Source organism: Bubalus kerabau, chromosome 10 (assembly GCF_029407905.1).
Source record: "Bubalus kerabau isolate K-KA32 ecotype Philippines breed swamp buffalo chromosome 10, PCC_UOA_SB_1v2, whole genome shotgun sequence".
NCBI lineage: Eukaryota > Metazoa > Chordata > Mammalia > Artiodactyla > Bovidae > Bubalus > Bubalus kerabau.
In genome coordinates this window covers 26,696,063-26,723,827 of record NC_073633.1, presented here as the reverse complement: position 1 = coordinate 26,723,827, position 27,765 = coordinate 26,696,063, and the positions used below count along the sequence as shown (strand labels likewise).

The window sequence follows — 27,765 nt, the reverse complement described above, 5'->3', positions numbered from 1 at the left end:
GAGCATCACCAACAAATAAGTCACTTTTCCCTTCTTTCCCACAGGTTCCAACAATGTTGAGGGCGCCGAAGTACCTACAGTGTATAAAAAAGAGGGGGAATCCGTGACCGTGGAATGCAAGTTCTCAGTCAGCTATACTTACTATATGATGTACTGGTATCGACAGCCTTCCAGCGGAGAGATGATTTACATGATTAATATTTATTCTCAAAACAAGCACTCAAGGGAAGGACGATATTCTGTGGAATTTTACAAACCCAACCAAATGCTGAAACTCACCATCTCAGCCTTGACGCTGAGTGACTCGGCCATCTATCTCTGTGCTGTCAGAGAGTTCCACAGTGAGGGTAGTGACAGGAAGCGCCTTACAAAAACCCCCAGGGCTCAGCACGAGGCAGCCACCTGCTCCAGAAGAAGACAACCCACAGAACAGGAAGAGGGAAGACACAGGCACGATGGTTCGTACTGCTGGATCTAGAGAGAGGCTAATGAATGTTCTCAAAACAACCTTCCCACATTTGGTATCAGAGAAAGAGCCATGGTTACGAGACCCCAGCCTCCAGAGCATTTTGATCTCTGTGTCTGGTGTCTACATATAGCCCATCAAGGTATGCCTCTGTCATTTCTGCTTGCCCAACATCCACACCCCTTTTCTGGTGACAGCACCTTGATCTTCTAACCTCCTCCTAGACCTCCCAGGTGGTGTAGTGGTTAAGAATCGGCCTGCCAATGCAGGAGTCACAAGAGATGCGGGTTGGATCCCTGGGTCGGGAAGATCTTCTGGAGCACGAAATGGCAACCCACGCCAGTATTCTTGCCTGGAAAATCCCATGGACAGAGGAGCCCTGTGAGCTACAGTCCATGAGGCCACAAAGAGCGGAACACAAGCGGAACACAAAGAGGCCACAGCGGAACACAAGCAAACACACACCCCTCCTTCTACCCCATGTGTGGGTTTGGATGAAGCTGACCCCATCCTTGGATGCCCTGACCAATTAGCATAGTTCATCTCATTGACCACAATGATTGGTTCAAGGATGCATACATGATCCAAGCCCACATCCCAAATTTAATACGGAACCTTTGGGAATGCTGCTGGAGATTAAGAGGTTAGGATGTTGTTAAAAAGCAATAACAAGCTCCAAGTGGAATCATTTGCCCCATCTCCCACAAAAGCAAATCAAGACTCAATTGTAGTTTCCACCTATTCCAGAAACATGACCTTTAAAACAGTCAATCTGAAATTTCCTGATTAATACCAGTGAGGTTATCTGTGATAAAAACCTTGCTATTCCCTTTCCCCATGAGAAAATGGTCCTGGCCTGAAATCATCTTTTTTTTTTTTTTTTTTTCCTTTTGCTAATACCTTCTTGTCCTTCCTTCCTTCTGCCTATAAAAACCTTTTACTTTGTACAACCCCATGTTTTGCTACATGGGATGCTGCCTGATTCATGAATCATTGAAAAAAAGCCAATTAGATCTTCAGATTTACCCAGGTGAATTTTTTTTTAAACAATGTAAACCTAGAGCTGCCAGCACCCCTCTTGCCATCACAAGAGAAGACCATGATTTTGAAAAGAGTGAAACTGAGTTACTAGAACATTGTTTGAGGCCCTGGACTCTGCTGTGATTAGAGAAGATCTACCTGGAATTTTCAGTTGAACAATTCAGCTACCTGAGCTTGGGTTCCACCAGAAGCGGACAAGGATTCAAGTGCAAGTGGTTTAGTTAGGAAGTGATCCCAGGATGCATGGCAAGAGCTCTAGGGAGGGTGACAGGAAGGGAGTGAGCCAGTGAAGAGTGTGTGTTGTCAGGCCATCTGCCATTGGGCACCAGATCTTGCCAGGGAATCTTCTGGGAACCAGCGCAAAGCACTATCTCCTCTTATCTCAACTGCGGCCAAAGGAACTAGGATACTGATACCCCAATCTTGTGTGTCTTTGACAGAGGACAGCTCCAGCGGATGAGGGTGTTAACTCCCCAGCACTGAGATCTGCCAAACCCAAGTGTTGTCAGAAGGAAGTGGGCACTGTGCACTTTGAAATGATAAACATGAGGAAGTGAAGGTGGGATGTCAACAATGTGACACAATTAATCTATTTTTTTTGTAAGCTATTATGAGTTGAGTTTTCCATTATTAATATTTTCAAGCAAAAGAGACAACGAAAAACACTAACAAAGACAGTCATGAGGTAAAATGAACTAAGCAAGCAAAATACTTCAAAATAACTTTTGAAAACTTTTGATGTGCTGCAGTTCAGAAAGGATCCTATCAAGGAGGAGAAATTTACCCCTCTACCCTCCTTGAGTTCCTATGGTTGGACTAGTAACAAAATTGACACAAGAAAAACTAACAGGAAAAAAAAAGAAATATATTTTAATTTGTGCATACAGAGTTCTCATGGAAAGGGTACCTAAAAAGTGGCCAAAGCAGGCAGTTTTATACTTTTCATTCAGTTCAGTTCATTCAGTCGCTCAGTCGTGTCCGACTCTTTGCGACCCCATGAATCGCAGCACGCCAGGCCTCCCTGTCCATCACCAACTCCCAGAGTTCACTCAGACTCACGTCCATCGAGTCAGCGATGCCATCCAGCCATCTCATCCTCTGTCGTCCTCTTCTCCTCCTGCCCCCAATCCCTCCCAGCATCAGAGTCTTTTCCAATGAGTCAACTCTTCGCATGAGGTGGCCAAAGTACTGGAGTTTCAGCTTTAGCATCATTCCTTCCAAAGAATTCCCAGGGCTGATCTCCTTCAGAATGGACTGGTTGGATCTCCTTGCAGTCCAAGGGACTCTCAAGAGTCTTCTCCAACACCACAGTTTAAAAGCATCAATTCTTTGGCACTCGGCTTTCTTCACAGTCCAGCTCTCACATCCATACATGACCATTGGAAAAACCATGGCCTTGACTGGTAATTGTCAAATGCTCAACTAGTGAAGAATCTAAACAGAGTCTGGGCTTGGGGTAGTGAGATAAAGAAGTAACAAGGTTTGTTTATACAGATTTTTCTTCCAGATTCCCTATCTCTGGTGATAAGATGCAGGAAGGACACTTTCCACATAGAGGTTTATTTCCTACTTTCAGGGGGACAGAGGAGGGTAAGAATTTCCTTATCACATCAGCTATTTCTCAAACAGCTTCAATTCAAAAAAATCAGGATGCCACTACAGCATACTTTGGGGCAGCAGCCATGAGCCCCAACACTTCAGTTCTTCAAACTGTTCTAATTAGATGGGTTGGACATCAACCGACATCACCCAGGGTGCTAAGGAAGAGGGACAGACTTAACACCTGTACCTGCATTACTACACTGTACACTTTATTGTTCTCTCATCTCCAGATCTTTTCTGTGCACGGTCACCTTGCTTAGCGCTGCTCCATTCATCTCCCTATAGCATCCCTCCCGAGAATCCTGCCTGCTCAAAGAGCTTGGATCCCCTGTAAGACTGTGCTTTCCCCAGCTCCCAAATTCTGCCCCTGCTGTTTGCTTTCCCAGCAATACACTTCCTCCCCATTTCTACCTTTTGAGGATCACCATCCTTCAAAACCGACTTCACATCTCTTCTTTGACATTCTTGAAAATGCTCCAGTACCAAGGAGCAAGCCTGGATCCCATATCTTGGTTTCAAATATCATTTCTAATAAAAGGAACCAGAGATCCTTGGAGAAATGTCTAATTCTGAGGCTGGAGCAGGGAATACGCAAGGTAATCCTGGAGTATGCCATCATGCTAAACACATACACAAACCCCAAAAACCAGTGCTAAGGCAATGTCAAAAGGACATAAGAGCCAACTGAAGAATCTCCCTGTGCCCAAAGCTGGAACACTTCGAGCAATGAAATACATTAAGCAGTATTAAGTAGCAACCTAAAGTAGAAAATAAATATCTAGAGTCATTGATATAAATAAATTATTTCAAAAGTAAATTAGGGAAAATAGACAAATATCCCAAGCTGAAGAATTTCAAATGGTTTATGTAGACACTCCACACTCAGAAAGTGGAGCATAACTCCCCACTCCTTAAGTGTAAGCTGCACGTAGTGACCTCCTTCCAAAGAGGACAGTAAGAAAAGGCAGGAAAAGAGTAACTGTGTAGAAGAGAAAACTTGACAAACACTGTCTCAGCCAGGTAATCATATTCAGCATCAACAGAAAGAAGTCATGACGACAGCAGGTCCCCTTGATATGAAATGATAAGAAGTGGCAGTTTACCTCTGTGGTCTTCCTTCCCAAAACCCATAACCCCAGTCTAATCATGAGGAAATTATCAAAGAACTCCTAAGTGAGGCAATTCTATGAAATACCTGGTTAATACTCCTCAAAACTCTTGTTGTTGCTGTTCAGTCATTAAGTCATGTCCACTCTTTGTAATCCCATGGACTGCAGCACGCCAGGCTTCCTTGTCCTCCAGTAAAAACTCAAAACTACCCAAGACATCAAAAATAAGAAAAGTCTGGGAAACTGTCACAAACAAGATGAACCTGAGGAGATACGATGACTAAATGTAATGTGGCAGCCTCGATGGGATTTTGCAAACAGAAAAAGGACAGGAGGTATAATCTAAGTGAATCTGATAAAGTATGAACTTAACAAAGTCAGCATTGGTTTATTATCTACAGTACAGTTACCATTGGAAGATGTTACTGAGAAGGGAGGGTGTGGACTGTGTGGAAACTGTGTGTACTATCTCTACAACTTTTCTGTAAATCCAAACTACTCTAAAATTTAAAGTTCACTTTGCTGCTGCTGCTAAGTCACTTCAGTCGTGTCTGACTCTGTGCGACCCCATAGACGGCAGCCCACCAGGCTCCCCCGTCTCTAGGATTCTCCAGGCAAGAGCACTGGAGTGGGTTGCCATTTCCTTCTCCAATGCATGAAAGTGAAAAGAAAAAGTGAAGTCAGTCAGTCATGTCCGACTCTTAGCGACCCCATGGACCGCAGCCAACCAGGCTCCTCTGTCCATGGGATTTTCCAGGCAAGAGTACTGGAGTGGGGTGCCATTGCCTTCTCCAAAAGTTCACTTTAAAAACCTATAAAACTGTAGGTTTCATTTGACCTGATTTTTGCGGAGGGAAAATTATAATTTCATGTATAGTTGCATCATTATATATACATCAAAAAGTCTTGAACTGGACTGTTGAGTACATATCCACCACCTACATGTGGCTGTGGAACACTTGGATTATAGCTAATTCAAACTGAGATGTGCTGTAAATGTGAAATATACACCAGGCTTCAAAGATTTAGTATGAAAAAAAAAAATCAGTGATTTTTTTTACATTGACTCCTTATCAAAATGATATTTTGGATTTACTGGGTTAAATAAAATATATTATCAAAATTAATTTTATTTCTTCATGTTCTCTTTTAATATGGCTACTAAAACATTTTAAGCTGTGTGCGTGGCTCACGTTGCATTTCTGCTGATAACAGTGGTCTAAAAGGATAGACATGAGATGTTAACAACAGTTACTCCTGGTAATAAGATTAAAAGTAACTTTTTTAGCTTTCCTTTTATCTAAATTTTTCTTCAATAAATATGCATTCTTTGTATAATAAAAATAGTGATAAAATGAAAAGATATGAAGAACTACTACACTGAAATGTCACACTAAATGATGGAAGCACCAACTAGAAATGTCAAACCATAGAGTCCTTCCATTAATTAATTATTCATTCATTCATTTAAATGTACATATATTAAGTATATATGTGCAAGGCACTGGGACAGTTGGAATAGAAGCACAGAAAAGATGAGCTATAATTATTTCCTTCAAGGAGTTCACAGTCTACTTGGGAAGTTAGGCTCATAAATATTTAAAATATAGCAACATAATGTGGTCAGTGATACACCTATGATGATTTCTATAGAGTCAACTCTCCTGTCCTTCCTGCTTTAAATGCCACTCTTTTTTCTGGTTCCAACATTAGTTTACTTCTCTGCCCACCCTATGATTGTAACTAATACTTATATGCTCCTGACTAATATACCTCTGACCTTGATGAGGCCATAGGTACAAGCTGAAAAAAAAATGACTAGTGTATCAGAATTGGGATCCATAAAAATCTGAGCCACTTGTTAATGCCATTTACCTGTACCTTCAAGAAATCTCAAGCCCAATCTATGTATACCACTCTCCTATACATGCCCAACTTTTTGGTTTTGTGGGTCAAACTTTATAGTTTTGTGTGTCTTGTGGGATAAGGAGGCAATCAATTGTCTGTGGAATAGAGTCAGAATGGGTTGGAGAGTTGATATATTTCTGAGGTGAAACATTGAAAATATATTGCTGGCCCTCCCATATTTAAAGACTTATAAGATAAAATTAAATTAAATTACATATGAAAGCTTCAGGCAGGTAGGTATAGAGAGAGAAAAAATAATTTTTCGTTGTTTTTCAGTCGCTAAGTCATGTCCTCCTCATTGCAAACCCATGGACTGCAGTATGCCTGGCTTCCCTGTCCTTCACTAGCTCCTGGAGTTTGCTCAAACTCATGTCCATTAAGTCAGTGATACTATCTAACCATCTCATCCTCTGTCGCGCCCTTTTCCTCCTGCCCGCAATCTTTTCCAGCATCAGGGTATTTTCCAGTGAGTCGACTCTTCACATCAGGTGGCCAAACTATTGGAGCTTCAGCTTCAGCATCAGTCCTTCCAATGAGCATTCAGGGTTTATTTCCTTTAGGATTGGCTGGTTTGATCTCCTTGCTGTCCAAATCAGATATCAAGGGATTTGTTGATTTACTCCACCAGTGAAACCACATTTGGAACAGCAGCTACTGTTGTATTCACCATCTGATAAAATTTACAGTAATCCTTTGTCATTCTTCAAGAGTCATTTATCTTCTTCTCAGGCCAATTAGTAGATTTGAATGGAAATGTGATGGAAATTATCAACCCTGAATCTTTTAAGTCCTTTATGGAGGCACTAATTTTTGTCGTTTCTCCGGGAATGCAGGATTACTTTGGATTTACTAGCTGGGAATTTAGAGGCAGTTCTAGCATCTTCTAAGTTATCCTCACTTATCAGATAACCAATATAGTGACTCTGCCATTTGCTGAATGTGTCTTTTTCAATCAGACATTCTAGAACTTGGGAAATAACCATGGGGTGAGTTCAGAACCCAGCTGCCTAGACTGTGAGATGGACCTGAACCAAAACACCATAACCATTCAACCTCAATAAAATCCTACTCTGACAAGCAAAAAAGAGTGGCAGATTGGGTTTTCAAGATTTAGTGTCGTTTCAGAGCCAGTGTCTAGATATCCCCAAAAGTCTGGTTATTTCCCTGCTCCAATGCACTATAACCTTGGCAAATGGTTGCAAGTCTTTGATGGGAAAGGAAAGAGAAAAAACTTGCAGTATAAACTTCTGGTCATGTAAATATAAATTGGAAAAACTGTAATTCTTTCTACATGTATGATATCTCATTATGTTGTACCTGTCAAACCTTGAATCTAGTTACAGGTATAGAAGCAATGAAAGATGCTGAAGGTGGGTCTTGAGGAGTTTCAGCATTTCCCCACAGGAGAGGAAGGTCATCATAGGTTCTCCAAGCAAAGGGGTACCAAACTCCCTGCACAGGGGAGGAAAGTCTGCTTCCTCTAGCAAAGGAGACTGAGGACTTCCCAGGGCCTTGGTTTGATCGGAATCTGCCCACATGTTGCCATCTCAATACTTGGGGTCCTATCTCTATGCCAATCAAGGCCCTAATTTTAACTATAGTAAGAGCCCCCTACATGCAGAGCCTTCAAGTTGTAAACTTTCAAAGATACGAACATGCCTTCACATATCCAGTCATATAAGTTAGTTCCTGTCTGACATACAGTGTCACATGCCTACATCCTCTACAAGTGGTTGTGCTTTTGTGTACTTTACTGTACAGAGTACTGTGTTTCAAGCCCAGGATATATGGGAGCAAGCGTAAAAGCAGAGGTGGTGTAACTAGTACTACTGTACTTTTCAAGGTACTCTACTGTTAGATTAAAAATGTTTATTTCTGTGTTTATGTATGATTTGTGTGCAAAGTATTATAAACCTATAACAATACAGTTACAGTCAATTATGTTACTTGGGTACCTAGGCTAACTTTGCTGGAGTCATGAGCTAATTAGACTTACGAACATGCTCTCAGAATGGAGCATGTTCGTATGTAGGGGGCTTACTGTATAAGAGACTTTGAGTTAACTGGGTACTGTAATCCACCTGCTCATGACATTAGTCTTTGAGTTTGGTTTTCAGAAATGTCAGATACTGCAACAACAAGAAATAAGGATTTTTTTCACAGCTGTCGCAGAAACTTTCCAGTTCTTTGCCTAGACCTTAGGCTGAAATGTGTTGATACTACCCCAAATTCATTATTTTCTTTCTCAAATTTCTTTATGGCACCTAGAAGCAACTCACATTCCTTACACTCTTTATTTCCGCTAAAGTGTTCAGTGATAACAGCTACCTGGTAACTCAGCACTTCCTTCTGTAAGCACCTGATGGCAGGGATACTAGCATCCCATTTTCCAGTGGCAGTGGGATCACCACACCTAGCAAAATCAGGGAATCGATATCAACTCCCCATCTGGAAGGTTCTATTTAACAGAATCAGTTTCAGACCAGTAACTGTGCCATTTAGGGTCAGCCAGGTTAGCAGAACCACTGTGAATGAAACAGAATATAGGAGTAAGGATTCATTATAGACCTTACAAACACAGGAGGAGAAGGGAAGGTCTGGAAAAAGGGAGTCAGAGGATCAAAAAGGGGTCATTAAGTTACCTGCATGAAGCAGTAGCACAAAGGCACGGGCTGGGGCTCGAAGGAAAATCTAAGGACCTAAGCACTTTCAAAGGAAATCAGTCCTGAATATTCATTGGAAGGACTGATGCTGACACTGAAGCTCCAACACTTTGGCCACCTGATGCGAAGAAGTGACTCATTGGAAAAGACCCAGATGCTGGGAAAGATTGAAGGCAGGAGGAGAAGGGGATGACCGAGGATGAGATGGTTGGATGGCATCACTGACTTGATAGACATGAGTTTGAGCAAGCTCTGGGAGTTGGTGATGGACAGGAAAGTCTGGTGCACTGCAGTCCATGGGGTTACAAAGAGTCAGTCATGACTGAGCAACTGAACTGACTGAAGCCCTTTCAGCCACCAAAATGGGACTGTGAAGAGGAACTCATTGAGAGGTGTACAGTAAGCTGCTATCTCTTGGGTGGATCCACAGCCAGGCATCTGGTGATGGGCCTGGGGTAACTGTTGGTAGGCAGAGCCAAGAGTAAGAAAGATTAGCTGGCATAGAATGGAGGAGAAGAAGGACAAAGTGGGACCCACCTAGCACCCCGGCATCTGTCACTGGACCTGACCACAGTGACCTTCTAAGAGTGTAATAGGGAAGAACAAACCTGACTCCATACTGGACCTGTTTTTCACTGGATCTTTTGTATTCTATTGTTTTTGCCACAAGTTTAAAATGTTGCCTATAACCTAAAACATACAGGATGGCCCATTCTCAAGGCTCTGACCTTTAAAGTGTAACACTTTTCCATTCAAAAAAAGATAAAAATCTGTAGAACTCAGAATAACGTTTGTCTTGTTGGAGGCTTATAGGAACGTTGTGACTGGACATCTGTGGACACTTACAAGAACAAAGGACTCTGCCATGAAGAAGCTTGCAGGAACCAACCACACCACCACCACCACCACCACCCCTTTAGTATAAATGAAGCCCAAACGCTAATGTGGGGAAGGTGTTTCTTTAGAACACAAGTCCACCATCTTTGAAGCCTGCTGGCTTTCTGAATAAAGTCACTATTACTTGCCCCAACAACTTATTTCTTGATTTACTAGCCTGTCATGTGGTGAGCAATATGAGCTTGGACTCAGTAACAAGAGGAATTGTCACTGCTTCCCTTCTGCCTTCCAAATCTCATGCAACTTCGTCATACGCCCATCTCTAAAGCAGAACTCCACACAGAAGAGGGTTCTGGGAAACACAGTTGTCAGAGTAGTTGTCCAGTACAAACCTGCACTCCTTATCTCAGATATCAGAAGACAGTCAGTATGGGCAGAAAGAAACGTAGAGAAGCCCCTGGGAGCTCTTTGGTGACCTTGTGACTGTGGATCACCTGTGATTTGGGAAATTCCTGAAGATCTCAGTCCAGGCCCCACAGAGAACTTTCCTCTCAGAGATGCAAATGTCAGTGTGGATGTACTGGGAGTCCTTCTGAAGACAGTGAAACTAAAAGAAACACTATCAGGTATGATGAACAAAAGGCTCATTTCCTCTATGTGACTTGGTCTTCCAGAAAGGGGGTGAACATAAAAGGAGAGTGAACACAATTCCAGGGCCCTATAAATTCTAAAATGCAGAGAACTTTATTCTGATTTATTTACACAAACAGTGCTTGCCTTTTATCAACTCAGGCTGGATCTCTGCAAACGAGAGAGTGAGAGATGGAGTAGAAGATTCATAATGCAGCTCAGTGAAGATGCTTTCTTCCTTTTGCACATCCTGGTTCCCCTCTGCTCAAAGTTCCAGCTGCCTAAAGTTACACAACAGTCACACAGCAATCCCCCCATCACCTGCCTCCTGTACCTACATTCTATGACCCCGACTCCACCTCACTACCTGCCATGTACACTGGCCACAGTAGTAGAACCAGAGAACAGACACACACAAAAAAATATGCAAAAGGAAACAGTTTCCAACATCATGGCAATGTTCCTCAACTAGAATCCATCAGTTCAGTTCAGTCGCTCAGTCGAGTCCGACTCTTTGCAACCCCATGAACTACAGCACACCAGTCCTCCCTGTCCATCACCAACTCCCAGAGTTCACTCAGACTCATGTCCATTGAGTCGGTGATGCCATCCAGCCATCTCATCCTCTGTCGTCCCCTTCTCCTCCTGCCCCCAATCCCTCCCAGCATCAGAGTCTTTTCCAACAAGTCAACTCTTCCATGAGGTGGCCAAAGTATTGGAGTTTCAGCTTTAGCATCAGTCCTTCCAAAGAACACCCAGGACTGATCTCCTTTAGAATGGACTGGTTGGATCTCCTTGCAGTCCAAGGGACTCTCAAGAGTCTTCTCCAACACCACAGTTCAAAAGCATCAATTCTTTGGCCCTCAGCTTTCTTCACAGTCTAACTTTCACATCCTTACATGACCACTGGAAAAACCATAGACTTGACTAGACGGACCTTTGTTGTCAAAGTAATGTCTCTGCTTTTGAATATGCTATCTAGGTTGGTCATAACTTTCCTTCCAAGGAGTAAGCGTCTTTTAATTTCATGGCTTGAAATCACCATCTGTGATGGGACCAGATGCCATGATCTTCGTTTTCTGAATGTTGAGCTTTAAGCCAACTTTTCCACCCTCCTCTTTCACTTTCATCAAGAGGCTTTTTAGTTCCTCTTCACTTTCTGCCATAATGTTCTTTAAACATGTAGAAAAATAAACCAGTGTTTAAACTCCATGTGCTTATTATTGCTCTTATACCAACTACAAAAAATGCAAGTTAAACATGCACAAAACTTTAAAACCAGTAAAACTTTAGTGATTTTAATTTATGATGTTTTGCTAAAACTAAATAATCAATTTAGAGCTGTATGTGTGTGTATATATATATATATATATATATATATATATATATATATAAATCCCTGGAGGAGAGCATGACACCCCACTCCAGTACTCTTGCCTGGAGAATCCCACGGACAAAGGAGCCTAGCAGGTTACAGTCCATGGGGTCGCACAGAGTCAAACATGACTGAAGCGACATATAAATCCTTGGAGGAGGGCATGGCAACCCAATGCAATAGTCTTTCTTAGAAAATCCCAAGGACAGAGGAGTCTGGCAGGCTATAGTCCATACGGTCTCAAAGAGTCAGATACAACAAGTGACTTAGCATGCATGCACACACACACACACACACACACACACGTGTGTGTTGGATTTTACTTATCAGTTTGATTCTTCTCATTTTCATCAATGTTATTTTTCCTTTGTTCAAAAATAAATTCATGGACTCCCTGGTCCAGTGGTTAAGAATCTGCCTTGCAATGCAGGGGATATCAGTTCAATCTCTGGTCCGGGAAGATGCCACATGCCATGGAGCAACTAAGCCCATGCGCCACAACCACTGAGGCCATGCACTGCAACTACTGAAGCCCACATGCCCAAAAGTCTGCGCTCTGCAACAAAAGAAGCCATCACAGCAAGCAGCCCACACACCACAACTAGTGAGCAGCCCTCATGCAGCAACAATGACCCAGCGCAGCCTAAATTAATAAATCCATATTGAATTGTTAATCTTCACTTGATTGGTTGATGAATTACTGTGCACCAACAGTACAATTCATGGCAAATAGATGGGGAAACAGTGGAAACAGTGGCTGACTTTATTTGGGGGGGCTCCAAAATCACTGCAGATGGTGATTAAAGTCATGAAATTAAAAGACACTTACTCCTAGGTTATGACCAACCTAGACAGCATATTCGGAGAAGGCAACGGCACCCCACTCCAGTATTCTTACCCGGAAAATCCTATGGACAGAGGAGCCTGGAAGGCTGTAGTCCATGGGGTCTCTGAGGGTCGGACACGACTGAGCGACTTCACTTTCACTTTTCACTTTCATGCATTGGAGAAGGAAATGGCAACCCACTCCAGTGTTCTTGCCTGGAGAATCCCAGGGACAGGGGAGCCTGGTGGGCTGCCGTCTATGGAGTCGCACAGAGTTGGACACAACTGAAGTGAAAGCAGAGACATTACTTTGCCAACAAAGGTCCATCTAGTCAAAGCTATGGTTTTTCCAGTAGTCATGTATAAATGTGAGAGTTGGACTATAAAGAAAGCTGAGCACCGAAGAATTGATGCTTTTGAACTGTGGTGTTGGAGAAGACTCTTGAGAGTCCCTTGAACTGCAAGGAGATCCAACCAGTCCATCCTAAAGGAGATCAGTCCTGGGTGTTCATTGGAAGGACTGATGTTGAAGCTGAAACTCCAATACTTTGGCCACCTGATGTAAACAGCTGACTCATTTGAAAAGACCCTGATGCTGGGAAAGATTGAGGGCAGGAGGAGAGGGGACGACAGAGGATGAGATGGTTGGATGGCATCACCAACACAATGGACATGGGTTTGGGTGGACTCCGGAAGTTGGTGATAGACAGGGAGGCCTGGTGTGCTGTGGTTCACAGGGTCGCAAAGAGTTGGACATGACTGAGCGACTGAAATGAACTGAACTGAACAGTACAATATTGAAAAGAATGTTTTCAACTTTTAATGAAACATTCTTTACTACATGACTAGCCGTCTATGGGGTCGCACAGCGTCGGACATGACTGAAGGACTTAGCAGCAGCAGTAGCAGCAGCATACCTATTACTAAGCAACTGTAGCTAAATTGTTTATATAAAAGATGAACTCTACACAATATAATCATGCAAATGGTGAATATGGAACCAATCATACATTGAGTTTTACATGCTTATAGCATTCAACTTGTGGTAATTCCATTTCCATAACTGTTTTCTTTTTTTTTTCTTTCTTTTTTTTTTAAATTTAATTTTATTTTTAAACCTGAAACACTGTATTAGTTTTGCCAAACATCAAAACGAATCCGCCACAGGTATACATACGCTCCCCATCCTGAACCCGCCTCCCTCCTCCCTCCCCACACCATCCCTCTGGGTCGTCCCATTACCTGACATCACTTGCCCTTCACTTAGTGCTAACATTACTGAAAAAACAAAAGAGGGCTTTGGAGTCTTGCGGCACTATTTGCTTGTACAATCACCGTAAGATAAGGCCCAATATGATTCAGTTGCATTTTATAAGAAATATGTACTTCTTACAATCTTGCATATAATTCAAGGCTGATTTTCCCACAAGAAAAAAAATGGGAAATTAATTTATAAAACTAATATATCTACAACTTTGTAACATACTTCTATTTTGATGATGCTCTTTATTTCCTTAGTACTATCTATAATATTTAGCAATTACTCTTCTTTAAATTAATGATAAAGTATACTAAGGCATTGTTGGGCTTTCTTCATGGCACCAAATTACAGCTAACATCTGTCTAAAACATACGCATTTTCAACAAGAGTTTTCATACCAGCATGAGTTTTTGTACCAACCCTTAGTGAATGCTAATATAAAAAGACGTAAAACAATTTAAAAATTTTGGTGACTGTTAAAAATAGTAACATTAAAGAAGCCAATATCTCTTCCAGCTAGTTCATAAAGCAAAAAGTAGAACATAACATACTGTTAATAACAGTGAATGTCTGGTTACTTCCCTTATAATCTGAAGTGGTGCCACCATGTGGCAGGAGTTAAAAAAAAAGGCTGAAACTTTTAGTTCAACTGAAAGTTACACAAATCTTAATTTATGTTTAGTAAGAACTACAATATTACAAGTTTTGCTCATAGTATATATGGGTTAATTAATCTTTATATCACACCACTTAAATTGCACATAGTTTATGAAGCCCAACTGCATGTTTTAGACTATCATTCTGTTGAAACACATTTTTAATTCTCATAAAAATATGAAGACCCATAAAAATTCCAGAGATACATATATTTCAAACATGATAAATTCAAAGTATAAATAAATGTTTAAAAGCAATTTTTAAATAATCTCTGTTACTATCACAATTTCCATACAGATCTTGGAAATGTCTTAAAATCAATAATTTTGTCTCTGTACAAAGAACATTATTCAAAAAAAGGACAATAACTTAATAAAATGTGGAATACTATTTTTGTCACTACCATATAAAATTGATAAGTTATTTTCTTCTTAAATTTTTCAATCAGAAATTTAAATAGTCTAAATGCTTGCTATATTTAAGATATAATTTATTGCTTTGTTCATTTCTTTGCTAAACCAGCATAATGTAACCTGGTAGTTACATTAGTTGTTCTGGTTAGTCACTCAGTCATGTCCGACTCTTTGCGACCGCATGGACTGTAGCCCACCAGGCTCCTCTGTCTGTGAGATTTTTCAGTCTATAAGAATACTGAAGTGGGTTGCCAGTTCCTTCTCCAGGGGATCTTTCTGACCCAGGAATCGAACTGGGGTCTCCTGTATTGCAGGTAGATTCTTTACCAGCTGAGCTACCAGGGAAGCTCCCCCCAAATTAGTTGTTAACCATATTATAATTTTTTTAAATTCCGTAGGAAATAATCTCATTATTAAGTACTCAATATCACAGCTCATAGGAATAGGGTGATTATTGTTTTCCTTCAACTCTTTTGTATTTTACAAATTTTCCATATAAGAAATATACTAATTTTATGATAAAAATTGAAACTTCTAAAAGAATAAATGTTCATGTTAGAAAAGAAATAACAAAATTAGTTATTTAGAGTATAACATACAATAAACAAAAATTGACATACTATTTTACCCTGGTAGTGAGAAGAATAGGAGAGGCTGAGGTATCTTTCCTACCACAACACAAAAGCCTGTGTTAATAAATATTAATATTGGAAATGAAAATATTCTGTGACTCAGCAACTACTGGGTCCCAGTCTTAGTATTACCCTCATTGTAAAAGACAGCATGTACAAGACTGCAGCAATTTGGGGTCATAAGAAGCTGCAAGTAACATAATCATATGGCAATGATATAATAAATTATGTTGTCTAATTTATTGCGTTGTCTAATTTACTCCATACAGTTAAAAAGAATAAAGTGAGTCTATACAAAATAGCAGCTTCATTACTACTGAGTGGGAACAGAAAGTTGTAGAACAATGTATAGAGATTGAAACAATGTATAGAGATTGATGCCATTTATGTTAGTAAAAATACTTGTACAATATAAACCCTGAATATCTCACAGTAAAAGGACAAAGTACAAGACAAATTCCCTATTACTACAACCTTGGGAATGGAAATTACACTTGAGGGAGGGAGACAGTCAATGAACATTTGGGGTTTCATTGCAATGCTTTAATTTTTATAACAAGAATGTTTGAAGAGATTCCCTGATGGTCCAGTGGTTAAGACTCTGTGCTCCCAGTGCAGGGGCCTGGGTTAGATTCCTAACTGGGGAACAGGCATCACATGCTGCAACTAAAACCTAGCACAGTTAAATAAATAAAATAATTTTTAAAAAGAATATTTTAGTATATTACTTGAATCATCAAATTTAAATTTTTAGAGTTTTCTTCTCTATCTCCATAGATGAACATTTCTATCCCTGCTGCTGCTACTGCTGCTAAGTCGCTTCAATCATGTCCAACTCTGTGCGACCCCATAGACGGCGGCCCACCAGGCTCTGCTGTCCCTGGGATTCTCCAGGCAAGAACACTGGAGTAGGCTGCCATTTCCTTCTCCAATGCATGAAAGTGAAAAGTGAAAGTGAAGTCTCTCAGTCGTGCCCCACTCTTAGCGACCCCATGGACCGCAGCCCACCAGGTTCCTCCGTCCATGGGATTTTCCAAGCAAGAGTACTGGAGTGGGGTGCCATTGCCTTCTCTGACATTTCTATACATAGCAAATAACAAAATCTACCTTTATTAGTGATTTTTAATGTGACTGACACTTTGCTAAACATTTTACATGCTTTACATTTAAACTTATCATTAACCTTATGATGCCAATTTTATTAATCCCCATTAAACATGATAAATATGATAAAACCAAGCCTCAAAGGGAATAGGTAAATTGTCCAAATTCACCAAATCCATAGGTGTTACAATCAGAATTTGAACTCATGTAGCTGGCTCAGCGGAGAAGGCAATGGCAACCCACTCCAGTACTCTGGCCTGGAGAATCCCAGGGACGGGGGAACCTGGTGGGCTGCCGTCTCTGGGGTCGCACAGAGTCGGACACGACTGAAGTGACTTAGCAGCAGCAGCAGCAGCAGCTGGCTCAGAGCCATAGTCTTAATGAAATTGCTGTTTTGCACATTTCCTTGTAGAAGTGAGTATACACATATGCATGTGCACACACATAATACACACACACACCTCTGCTATCCAGCTTCTTCTATATCTAGCTCTCTGAAATGCACAGGTCATTAGCATCTCTCGATAACTTTCCACAGAAATGTCCATGTTCAAGCGTTGAGTTGAGGTGATAACCTTGCAACATTGGTTGTTTCATATTTTGTTTTCCTGGTTACACTTCTCCCTTTAAAGTTTGCAAGGTAGCACCAGATTTATTTCTTCCCTAACTGCTCCATTTGTTGTCTTCATTAGGATGAGCATATTCTACTCAATCTTTTCCCAATTTATTAAAATATTTTCCCTTCGCTTAAAAAGTTACAGAAAACATGTGTTTTCCAGGTGTCTTTGGGTAGCAGTAGGGTTTGCTGATGGCTAGAGGAAGCTTGAAGTTGAGTCACTGGTTCTCTATCTATAGAACCAAGTAAGCGCATGCTCTTCATGAACCCAGAGGTGATCAGCACATCAGTGTCAAGCTTAAAATATCTAAACTGGGATGAGATTCAGACTTAAAACCAAATGCCAGTGTATTTGCTCTTTTAGTCCCTGTCCAAGGCACTTCTTCTCTTGCTTATTGTCATACTTTGGAAGCCAAATTATTGATAATAAACTTGTTTGCTGTGAATACGGGAAGTTAAACAGCTTGGGAGGGGGTTATTATATTTCTCCTTGTTGTTGTTTAGTCATTAAGTGGTGTCTGACTCTTAGCGACCCCGTGGGCTGTAGCCTGCCAGGTTCCTCTGTCTGCGGGATTTCCCAGAGAAGACTGGAGTGGGCTGCCATTTCCTTCTTCAAGGGATCTTCCCAATTCAGGTATTGAACCCATGTGTCCAGCATTGGCAAGTGGATTCTTTACTGCGGAACCACCAGAGAAGCCTTGTATTTCCCTTCAGCTCTAACAAAACACCATGAAGAAAGTATCTCCCAACAAAAACACCTGGCAACTGGATTTTATATGCATTCAGAGTTTTAACACCTCTTCCACAGGATAGTGCTGGCTACTGTCCTCCTGTGGATTATTATTTCCTTAGGGACATAATGCTAGAGTCAATTTGGAACCTAAATCATTTTTCCTGTGGCACTGGGAAGCATTGTGTCTCCTCCCTTTATACATTAATTTAATTAGACAAATTTTCAGCCTCTCACTATCAGCCTACAGTCCATCTACCTTCTCAACCCTGTGAGAAGCCTTATCACACTAAGAAAAATGGTACCGTATGTTATATCCAGAGCTCCTACAGCACGTTAGCAGTGAGGAGACACCTGACTGGCAAAGCTGCTAATAAAACCAACCCTAGTCCAAGCCCCAAGTCAAGTCTTCTTCCCAACATAGAACTATTCCTCCTATACACAAATTGTGCCCACTCCCTCTGAAACAGGAAAGAAAAGAAATTTCTTATGTAAAGGCAGTAAGCAAAACTATCAGGGATATGTACAAATTCATAAATTTGAGTATATAAAGTGAAGAGATTTCTAAATATCCAAAATGCTTTTAAAGATTGATAATATATTCATAAAAAAGATCAATAATAAATATATTCATATGAGTTGTATAAGTTAAATTTTAATGCACTTAATGTATAAAGAGTTCATATAAATGAATAAGAACAACTGCTTGATTGATACATAGGCAAAAATGAGATACAAAAATAATACATAAATTGCTAATGAATATTTGAAAAACCCTAACATACTTAAAATTTTTAAATGCAAATGAAAACAACTATTACTCATAGAAAAGCTTATCGATTTTAAAAAAGCAATCACAACTCAATGCTGATGAAATTCAGCACATTAAGAGCACTTACATTTATTGCTGCTATGACTACAAACTGAATCCATGTAACAGTAGCTTATCACAGTATTAGGTATCAAGATCTTTTAAAATGGTCATTCCTCTTGTCTGAATAATTGGTAATCTATCTTTAAAAGAGTTATCTGAGCAGACTTTTAATAAGCCACGATGTCCATTTAATGTTACTCATGGTCCAAATAATTGGAAATAACCTAAAAATCCAACATCAGATGAAAGTTTAAGCAAATTAAGAAACATCTGCCCAATAAAATACTATGCCTCCATCAAAAATTGGATTTTTAAGAGTTTTCAATCACACAGGGAAAAACGTATCACTCTAATATAAATGAAAAACATAAAATTGAAAATATAATGTGGCTTCAACAATGTAAGGAAATAAACTGAAGGGTAAAGACTAAAGGGAAAGATAACAAAATTAGAGTTACTGTCTCTGGTAGTGAGATTATGGATGATGTCCCTTTTCTTCTTCCTTATAATTATATATAATTTACAATTTTCCCTTCAGTGAACACATATAGTGATAAAAAGCATCTAATAAAAGCATCTGCTAAATACTAGGTTATATGTCTTTAAAATATTTGTAGTTTCTCTTAAAGTGAGTTGCCTAGCCTCTAGATCCTGATCTCTCTAGAACTCACATTCCTATATTCCAGCCCAAATTTCTAAAATTTACTCCCTCTATGTAAATTAGAATGGTCTTATTTTTTTTTCTGAATTTAACTATTTCAAACTTCAAGTAAAGCTCTCTATAGTTTTTGTTCAACAATACAAGCAATAAACATACTCTGATGAACCATTTTTATTCCCAACTAAAAATAAGGCTTTATTTCTAAACAAAAGGCAAGGGGAAGAGGACGTCTAGCACTGGCAGTCAGTGAGCAGTCTAAACTCGAAGAATTACTATTTAGCCACTGTTCTCAAAATACTGAACTACATGCAGTCATTCTGAATGCTTCTCTATACCAAGCACTCTACTAGGTTGTAAGGATTTGGGGAGTTCAAAATGAGCAAGACTTAGAGTCATAAACACTCATCCTGGGTTCCTGACCCTGGGGGGGAAAAAAAAAAAAGACCAATAAAAAAAGATTGTTTTACCAATAATTTCAGAACAAAATGGAATGACTGCAGACATTTCTAGAAGCAAACATCCACTGGAAAAAATTTACTGGTAGTAAACACTATATATACCTTAAAAGCAGGAAAAACAGGAACAGATCATCCTAAAAACTGTAAAAAACAAACAAACAAGCAAACCCCTCCTCCTCCGATAGTCCAGGAATCACTGTCCTTTCCCTAAGCAAGAGGGAGAAAGAGAGGAAGACCAGACTGGCGAGCAGCAAACTGGGGTTCTAATCATGACCCACCGAGCTAATGATGAGATCTCAATACCTCTGGTCTCGGTTTCCCACACATGAAATGAGGGGTTGGACTACAAGACTAAGGTTGCCCAGCTTTAACATCCTCTGAGCCTGGGAGGAGTTTCCTCCTAGCAGGCCCCTGGAGACACTCAGAAATGTTTGTTTTAGGAAACCCAGGGATCTCAGCACTGAATGAGAACATAGCTCCTCCATGTACAATTTCAGACAGTCTACAAGCATTTGGGGTCTTTAACATAATTAGTTGGCCCCTGAGCTCTTTAAACTTTAATATTTACACTATGACAATTGGAAAGTACTCATTAGTGTTTGAGCCAAAGCAATTCTAGTCTCTTTATTCATTCCAATGAGCTTCTTCTCCATTAGCAAGAGAGGTAAAGGCCCAAAGGTTATCTGCCTAGCCAAAGTGGTTCTCATTAATGTGGACACTGTGAGAAATTTGTTCTTACAGCTAATGTCCAGAGGGCAAGGTCCAAATAAATAACTTCTGACAAGCCCTCCCCTGGCTCAGCCCAGAGCTTCCCTCAGCTCCCAGAGGTGCCCAGTCAACTCATTCTCCAAATGCCAGAAAAAAAGAATGGGGAGTGATGGGAGGAAAGGTGGGGTGAACAACAGCAGCAAAGATCTGCCTCAAATTCTACATCCTCAAAAGTTCATTTCAGGACCTCCCTGACTGTCCAGTGGTTACAGCTTCACCTTCCACCGTAGAGGGTGTAGGTTTGATCCCTGATTGGGAAGCTAAAATCCCACATGCCTCACAGCCAAATAAATCAGAAAGTAAAACAGAAGCAATATGGTAACCAATTCAATAAAGGCTTTAAAAACAGTCCACATCAAAAAAAAAAACCTCCAAGTCTCCCTTAAGACTGCACTTTCTTAGCTACTTTCTAACTGTGATGAGTGCCCCCAAAAGGAATACCCCACCTCTCATGCAAGCTTGTGTTATTTTCCAGTTCATTCCCAGTAAAGTTTGTCAAGGTTCCACACAGAATTCACCCAGGCTGGTGTGAGCTCTCACCTCCCTGCATCCGCCGTGATCCTAAGGAGGGCTGGGGGCACACTAAGCTGCTGAGCTTGACATAAGTTCTGTCACCAAAAGGGGCATCTTCATGTATTGGGGGGAGGGAGGTTTCATCTCTCCTGCATGTTCTATCTGAGGCCTCAGGCACCTTCTGAAATATATGCCAGGGAACAAGCTGGTAAAGTCCAGCAAAGGTTTCTGAGGGTTCATTCATGCTGTAAGAAGGTCTTACATGGAAGGGAATTCTGCTGTGTACGCTGAGCTCTGCCACAGAGCTATCACCAGGGCCCACAGTGGTGCTCACCAGCACCCTGAGATGAGGGGGAAGTTGCTCCTCTGAAATCCCCGGAAATGGCCAGATGGACAGCACAGCTGGTCCTCTTTGACATTTTCGCTAACATCAAAAACTGAGCATGAGTTGCATTTGCAATTTTCCAGAATTCCTCATTTTAGGTCAAGACTGGCCTCACCTATAGATTTGTCACTTACATGGTAGGATTTGACACACACAGAAAACTTCTCCACTAAAAGGATTATATCCCCACCAACCTTCTGTGATTCTGCAGTCTATCCATTAGTCACCCTCTGGAGTTCAGCTACTGACAGTGCAGGTTAAAATACAAATTTGTTACTTGGAGAAAAAGCATATGAAGGCATCCTCAACTATTAATGCCCCAGCACTGGTGGAATGTCAGACTAAGACATGTGCGTTGAAATCAACATACCAATAAATGAACTCTGACTTTATGTAATGTATGTTTAATTTATGAAAATGGTAACACTATTTTGGATCAATAAACTCATGACAGATCCTTGATATTCTATTAACGAAAATTAGTCTGAAGCTATAGTTTAACCTTTGAGATTAGTGTCAGGAGAGAGGGTTATCTCCCTGCTGCCCTTGTTAGAAGCAGCACATTAGCACAGATTCCACATGGATCAGATTCAGTTTGTAATTCAGTATAAACAGTATGTGTGGTCGAGAGAGCAGAAAGCTCTGGCTCTGACTCTGTCTCTGTTACAAGATGCATGACCTGGATAAAACCATGATAAGTAATGTGAGCCTCAGTTTCCTCTGCATAAACTTGGGATATGGAAAAGAAACCTTGCTGTAAAATTCTGATTCAGTGATTCTCTATTAAACAATCTTTCTCTTTCTGCTACTCATACTCACAAGAAGAAGAGGCTGACGGTGCTGGCCCAGCACCCTCAACAGACCTACTCCTGAGCCACTGCGAGCCCTGAATTTGGGGCAGGCATGTCACTTCTGGGTCTAATTGCTGCTTGCCTGTCTGCAGGTGCTTACTCACAGTATAAATGATGTAATTACTTCCTGGGTAGAAAGGAATAAATCTCTCATGCTTTTGCACTGATCCTTATGTCTGTCTGCTTTGAGTAGAAGAACCATCTTGATTCAGACTGAACGCTTCGAGAGAGCAATTGCTTTCCATTCAATTGCCTGAAGATGGTGCCTAATAGAGAACCACACTCAAATGGATGTGGGCTAAATCATCAATATCATGATTGCGATGCCATGGTATTAAAGGAGAATTTCTCAGAAAGAGACACGTCCCTCTCTCTGACTCACTAACTCCCATGTCCTATAAACACAAAACCAAACTGCAAACATCACCACAAAGGAGCCTGAGCACAGGGGACTGGTGACTAAATCCCACTTGTCAGTCGGGATGATAATACCAGTGGCCTTTGGAACCAGGAATTTCCAATCCTGTGCTTGTGGGGAAATTTCTGGCTCCAAAGGCTCCTGTGATTGTAGGGATTCCTACAACAGCAAGAACCAGCTCAGAGAAGCCCACTTGAGGCTGGCCTGGAACAAGTGGGACCACCCGGCCCATGCGGGAAAGTAAAGGGAAGAAGGGCCTGGTAGGGGTCCCTCTGTGGTGGATTTTCCTCACCCAGGTCCAGCTTGTCAGAGTCAAGGGCAGCCGTAGGTCTGGGTATCTGGTTCTCCCCCATCGTCCTCCTCCAGAGTTCGGTGGTCCCCAGGACAGAGACCGGTTAAGGAATGACTGTGATACTGGCTGGTTCTGACCTCAGGACACTCACAGAGACAGCTGGCTTCTGAGGACTGGAATAGTGATCCTGTTATTCCCGCACTCCATCCTGCCCAGGGTGCAGCCCCAGGCCCCGGGTCCCAGTGCCTACGGAATGTGAAACTGTCAACCTGTGGTGGAGGTCCTGGGGTCTTGGGAGCAGGGCTCTAGGGCCAGGGGACACACCTGAGGCATCATTCACTTCCAAACAGTTCCTCAGCTGTTCAGAAAAGACAGAGGTGGGTAGAGGGGGAGGGAGGCTCAGCCTACAGTTTCCTCTTCTGTGTGTGGTCATTGAAATCGCCAGGACTTAGACCTAGATGCAAATTCTGTCTCTGGCACTTATTAGTGCTAAAGACTTGAGAAAGTTATTTAACCTCTGAGGGTCTGCTCGCTCACAAAACACTATGATGCATGCCTCAGCGAACTGTGAAATCCAAGTGAGTCGGCTCTCAAGTAGACGCTCAATGACCACGAAGTTCCCTTCCCATTGGCTGATTGGCGAGACTGGGGTTCAACTCACTGAATCCCAGAGAAGGTGTGATGGGGACGAAGGGAAGAGAGTGTTGTGGTTCCCACAGCTCCACATCAGGCTTCAGAGGACATGACACCTCACAACCGCATAAAACTCAGCCAAAATCTTGTCTGTGACATTTTCAGAAATGAAAAGAGGCTCCACTGTAGTTCCAAGACCAGGAGCTGATGGAGTTAGGAGGGTTGTTTTTGCAGACAGTGTGGATAACACCAAGGTAGCCTGGCCAAGTGGAGAAGGCAATGGCACCCTACTCCAGTACTCTTGCCTGGAAAATCCCATGGATGGAGAAGTCTGGTGAGCTGTAGTCCATGGGGTCGCTAAGAGTCGGACACGACTGAGCGACTTCCCTTTCACTTTTCACTTTCATGCATTGGAGAAGGAAATGGCAACCCACTCCAGTGTTCTTGCCTGGAGAATCCCAGGGACGGCAGAGCCTGGTGGGCCGCCGTCTATAGGGTCGCACAGAGTCGGACACAACTGAAGCGACTTAGCAGCAGCAGCAGCAGCCTGGCCAAGAGCAGCTGGGTCTGGGTCTCAGTACCTATGGAAACACATGCATTACCTGGCACCTATCTTTTCCTAGAAACCTCTGTCTCCAGAATATAAAACCCCAACCCATAGACCTGGCGAAGAAATGAGGCCCAGAAGGCATCTCCTGCAACGCTTTATTTCATGTGGTTTATTGAGAGAAAAGCAGAGACAACACCAAAAGAAATAAAGAGAAGGTGATGAGTTAAAGTGATCAAAGCATTGTGCGTTTACTTACAACTCAACTAAACAAATTCTAGTTCCTACACAAATATTCTGAGGATTAAATGAGCAATACAATACTTTTTTGAGCTCTTTGTGATCAAATGCTTTACCGTTAGAAGTTTTATTCCTGGGGAGTCGATATCAGAGATGCTTGTTCCTTGTCAGTAAACTTAAGAAGACGCCAAAGCTGTGTATGTTTAAATCACACAAAACCTTCCCCCGAGCTGTCTAGTCTCTTGACAGCCCCCTTTCACTGAGCTCCATGGTCATGGAATATAAATATCTTTATCTTATCAGCACAGGCTTTTGAAAATTTGACACAATAGGATTTCTTCCTCACAAGGCATATCAAACATCATTGCAAACTAAGTCTATTTTACTTTTAATCAAGACTGAATCAAAGGGTCTTTTCTTCAGTCTTTTAGACTTTCTATTTCCACTTGATCTCTCTGACCATCCTGCCAACCGGAAGCCCTGAGAACTGGTCCAGTCACTTCAAGACGCAGCATCTCTCTCTGAAGTGTTCTTGGAGGAAAGGTGCGAGGACCATGTGGGCAGATAAAGCAATTAAAAATTAACAGATACTTAACAAGTGAAGGGACTGAAATGGAGACAAAAGTGACAGTAATGCTATTAGTAGTTTATTCTATGAAGCTCTAGTTCAATGTCAAGCTAGTGTGAAAGCTTCACCATTTTTGTGGTTTTCTCTCTCGATCCCCAGTGCTAGAACAGTATGTTTCTTGAATGAGTAAATGAATGACACATTAATTCATGAATGAACAGTAATATTGAGAAGGGGAAGAAATCTATTATAGTCAATAAATGGGCCCTGGAAGACACCCCTTTGCCTCCTGACCCAGGGAGTGTAGCCCACAGTTGAAGCAGAGTCCTTAGGCCATGGGTACCTGGGGTGGCCACACATCTTAGAAGGCATTTCAGCATCAACAGCAATTCCTTCGGCAGCTTGAATCATTTACTTCCATAATATGCTACTCAGCTGTTGTGATCTCTGGGGATGCTCTCACTGCTTCCTACGTCAGCTGTTCTTCTCATTTGGAGAATTAACCCACATTGTCTTGACCGTCGGGTTCATCCTTACTTCCTTCTCTAGATAACAAGATCCTCAAAGGTTGAGACTGTGTTGTATGCTGATTTTTGTGTCTAGTTCACTGTATATTCTACAGCTGAGTACATAAGAGAACAACAACTCAATTAATGAAATTGATGAACATGTACCAAGGCTTGGAGAGAAGGACATGAGCTGCTGGGTTGGATGACAAAACCACATCACTCTTTGTTTTTCAAGCCCTAGCCCAGAGGTGCAGAGGCCCGCCTCCCTCCAGTGTCGGGGCCCACAGCAGTACGCAGGCACCTGCAGCCCCATCATAAACCCTGCAGCTGCTGTGCTCTGTCTGCTCTGCTTTCGCTGCTCTCATTACTTCTAAGGACAAGCTGGCTCGTGTTGCATTGGGTCTTCCATCCTGGGAAGTGTTTCACAGCTTTGCACACATCCCCAGACCCCAGGCTAATGAGTAAGGGTTGAAAATACATTCAGATGTCATCATGGGCAATGGAGCAAGTGTCAAACACGGTCTGCAGGTCAGGCTGGAGCAAGCTTCCACTTGCTTGCTCTGTATGGAAATAGATGGGCGGTTGGCTGAAGACACCAACGGAATTTCCCTTTGGCTCTGTGCTTTCTCCATCTCTGCCTCTGGGGATTCTTGAAGATATGGTGGGAAATGTCAGCATGAGATGCAGGACTCTATCTCTCTCCAGGATTCACCTGGGATTTTGGCAAGACATGCCAGGTCTCCACGGTTTACTTTTAGAGTCTGGAAGGTGGATAGATTTGTAAGAAAGTGGACAGACAATCTCTCTCCAGAAGAGAAAGGGCCCTCTAGGGGTCCAAGATGCAGTCCCAGCGTTGCTCAGGCAGATGTCAGGAGATGGGTCCTGACCCTCCGTTGCAACAGGGACTCTGAGGAAAGCCATGACTGTGTGTTTCTGTACCTGTCTTCCTCCTGCTTCACCGGGGCTGAGACTTCAGCCCTGTTAGGAAAAGGACAACGCAGAGGAGGGAAGTGGCCACTAGATGGCAGCAGAGGGTAAGAAAAGGGAGTTGAAGGCAGCACAGGGAGCGGCTTGCAGCCCCTCCATTTTGCTTTACATCTTTACTGAGATATGTGAAGAAAATGAGTCCCTTACATGCCACACACAGATGCTACAACATATGGAGAGATGCCGCACAGCAATATTTCTCTGGTTATTAAACAGGAGGCACCTAACCAGTCATTCACGGCATCATCATGCCGAGCTGTCCTTTGTGTCCTGAATACTGCTGTTGACAAGGTAATAACAGGAGAAAGCAGTTGAGAAGACTGATGTGCAGACCTGGGCCTCTGGGCTTGCAGCTTCGCCAAGCCAGACTGCTGGCTGGATTGCCAGGAAGCAGGAGCTGCCCAGCCCAGTGGGGGCCACCTTGCCAAGGGGCACAAGCCATATGGCTTCTGCTGCGACTCAGCCCAGGCAGGGCACGGACTGCTCTCTGGTCTCCCTGGCAGTCCCTGAGGGCTTGTTTATTAAGAACCTGATTACCACCAGACAGCTCTGGAGGCTGACCTTCCAACCACAAACCCCAAGTGGGAACGGGCGCTCTAGACATTTTAAAGAGCAAGACATGCTTGCTTTTCTGGCAGTTCTGAAGGCATACAGGGTAATGAAAATGCATTCAGGGGCTTCCATGGTGGCCCAGACGCTAAGACGCCACACTCCAAATGCAAGGGGCCCAGGTTCAATCCCTGGCCAGGGAACTAGATCCCACATGCCACAACTAAGACTTGGAGCAGCCAAACAGATTTTAAAAAAGAAAAACGCATTCAACTGCACACAGATGGGGAGTCCATTTCCCATGCCTCCCCAGGCAAAGGTCAGGAATCTGGTCTTGGTAACGAGGAATGTTTTCCCTTGGTGGGCACATCACACATATTCTCCTGGGAGACTGCTACACAGGGCTGGGGGCAGGCAGGTATTGCTGTATTTTTTTTTTTTTTTTACTATAACCCACCCCCATACCCACTCCCATGTCGTGTGTCCAACCACCCAGGCTGGTCATTCCACACTAATTTCCCCACTCTCCCAAACCCAGGGGCTCCTTGAAGCCTCAGTGGTGACTGAGGAACTGAGAACAGGTGAGTCAGCCCAGGCAAGCAGAACTCCACTCCAGAGCCCAGAAAGAGACTTGTCATCCACC

General features: G+C 42.2%; 1 protein-coding gene and 1 long non-coding RNA gene across 2 annotated transcripts in view; both read left to right on the top strand.

Moving 5' to 3' along the window:
- Positions 1-27,765, top strand: part of LOC129621090 (T cell receptor alpha chain MC.7.G5-like) — a 378,238-nt gene that overhangs the window by 96,858 nt on the left and 253,615 nt on the right. The gene's annotated exons all lie outside the window — the stretch shown is intronic.
- Positions 77-27,753, top strand: LOC129621094 (uncharacterized). The gene is made up of 3 exons (XR_008699009.1): positions 77-608; positions 1,948-2,066; positions 27,661-27,753. It is a non-coding gene; the product is annotated as an uncharacterized LOC129621094 (long non-coding RNA).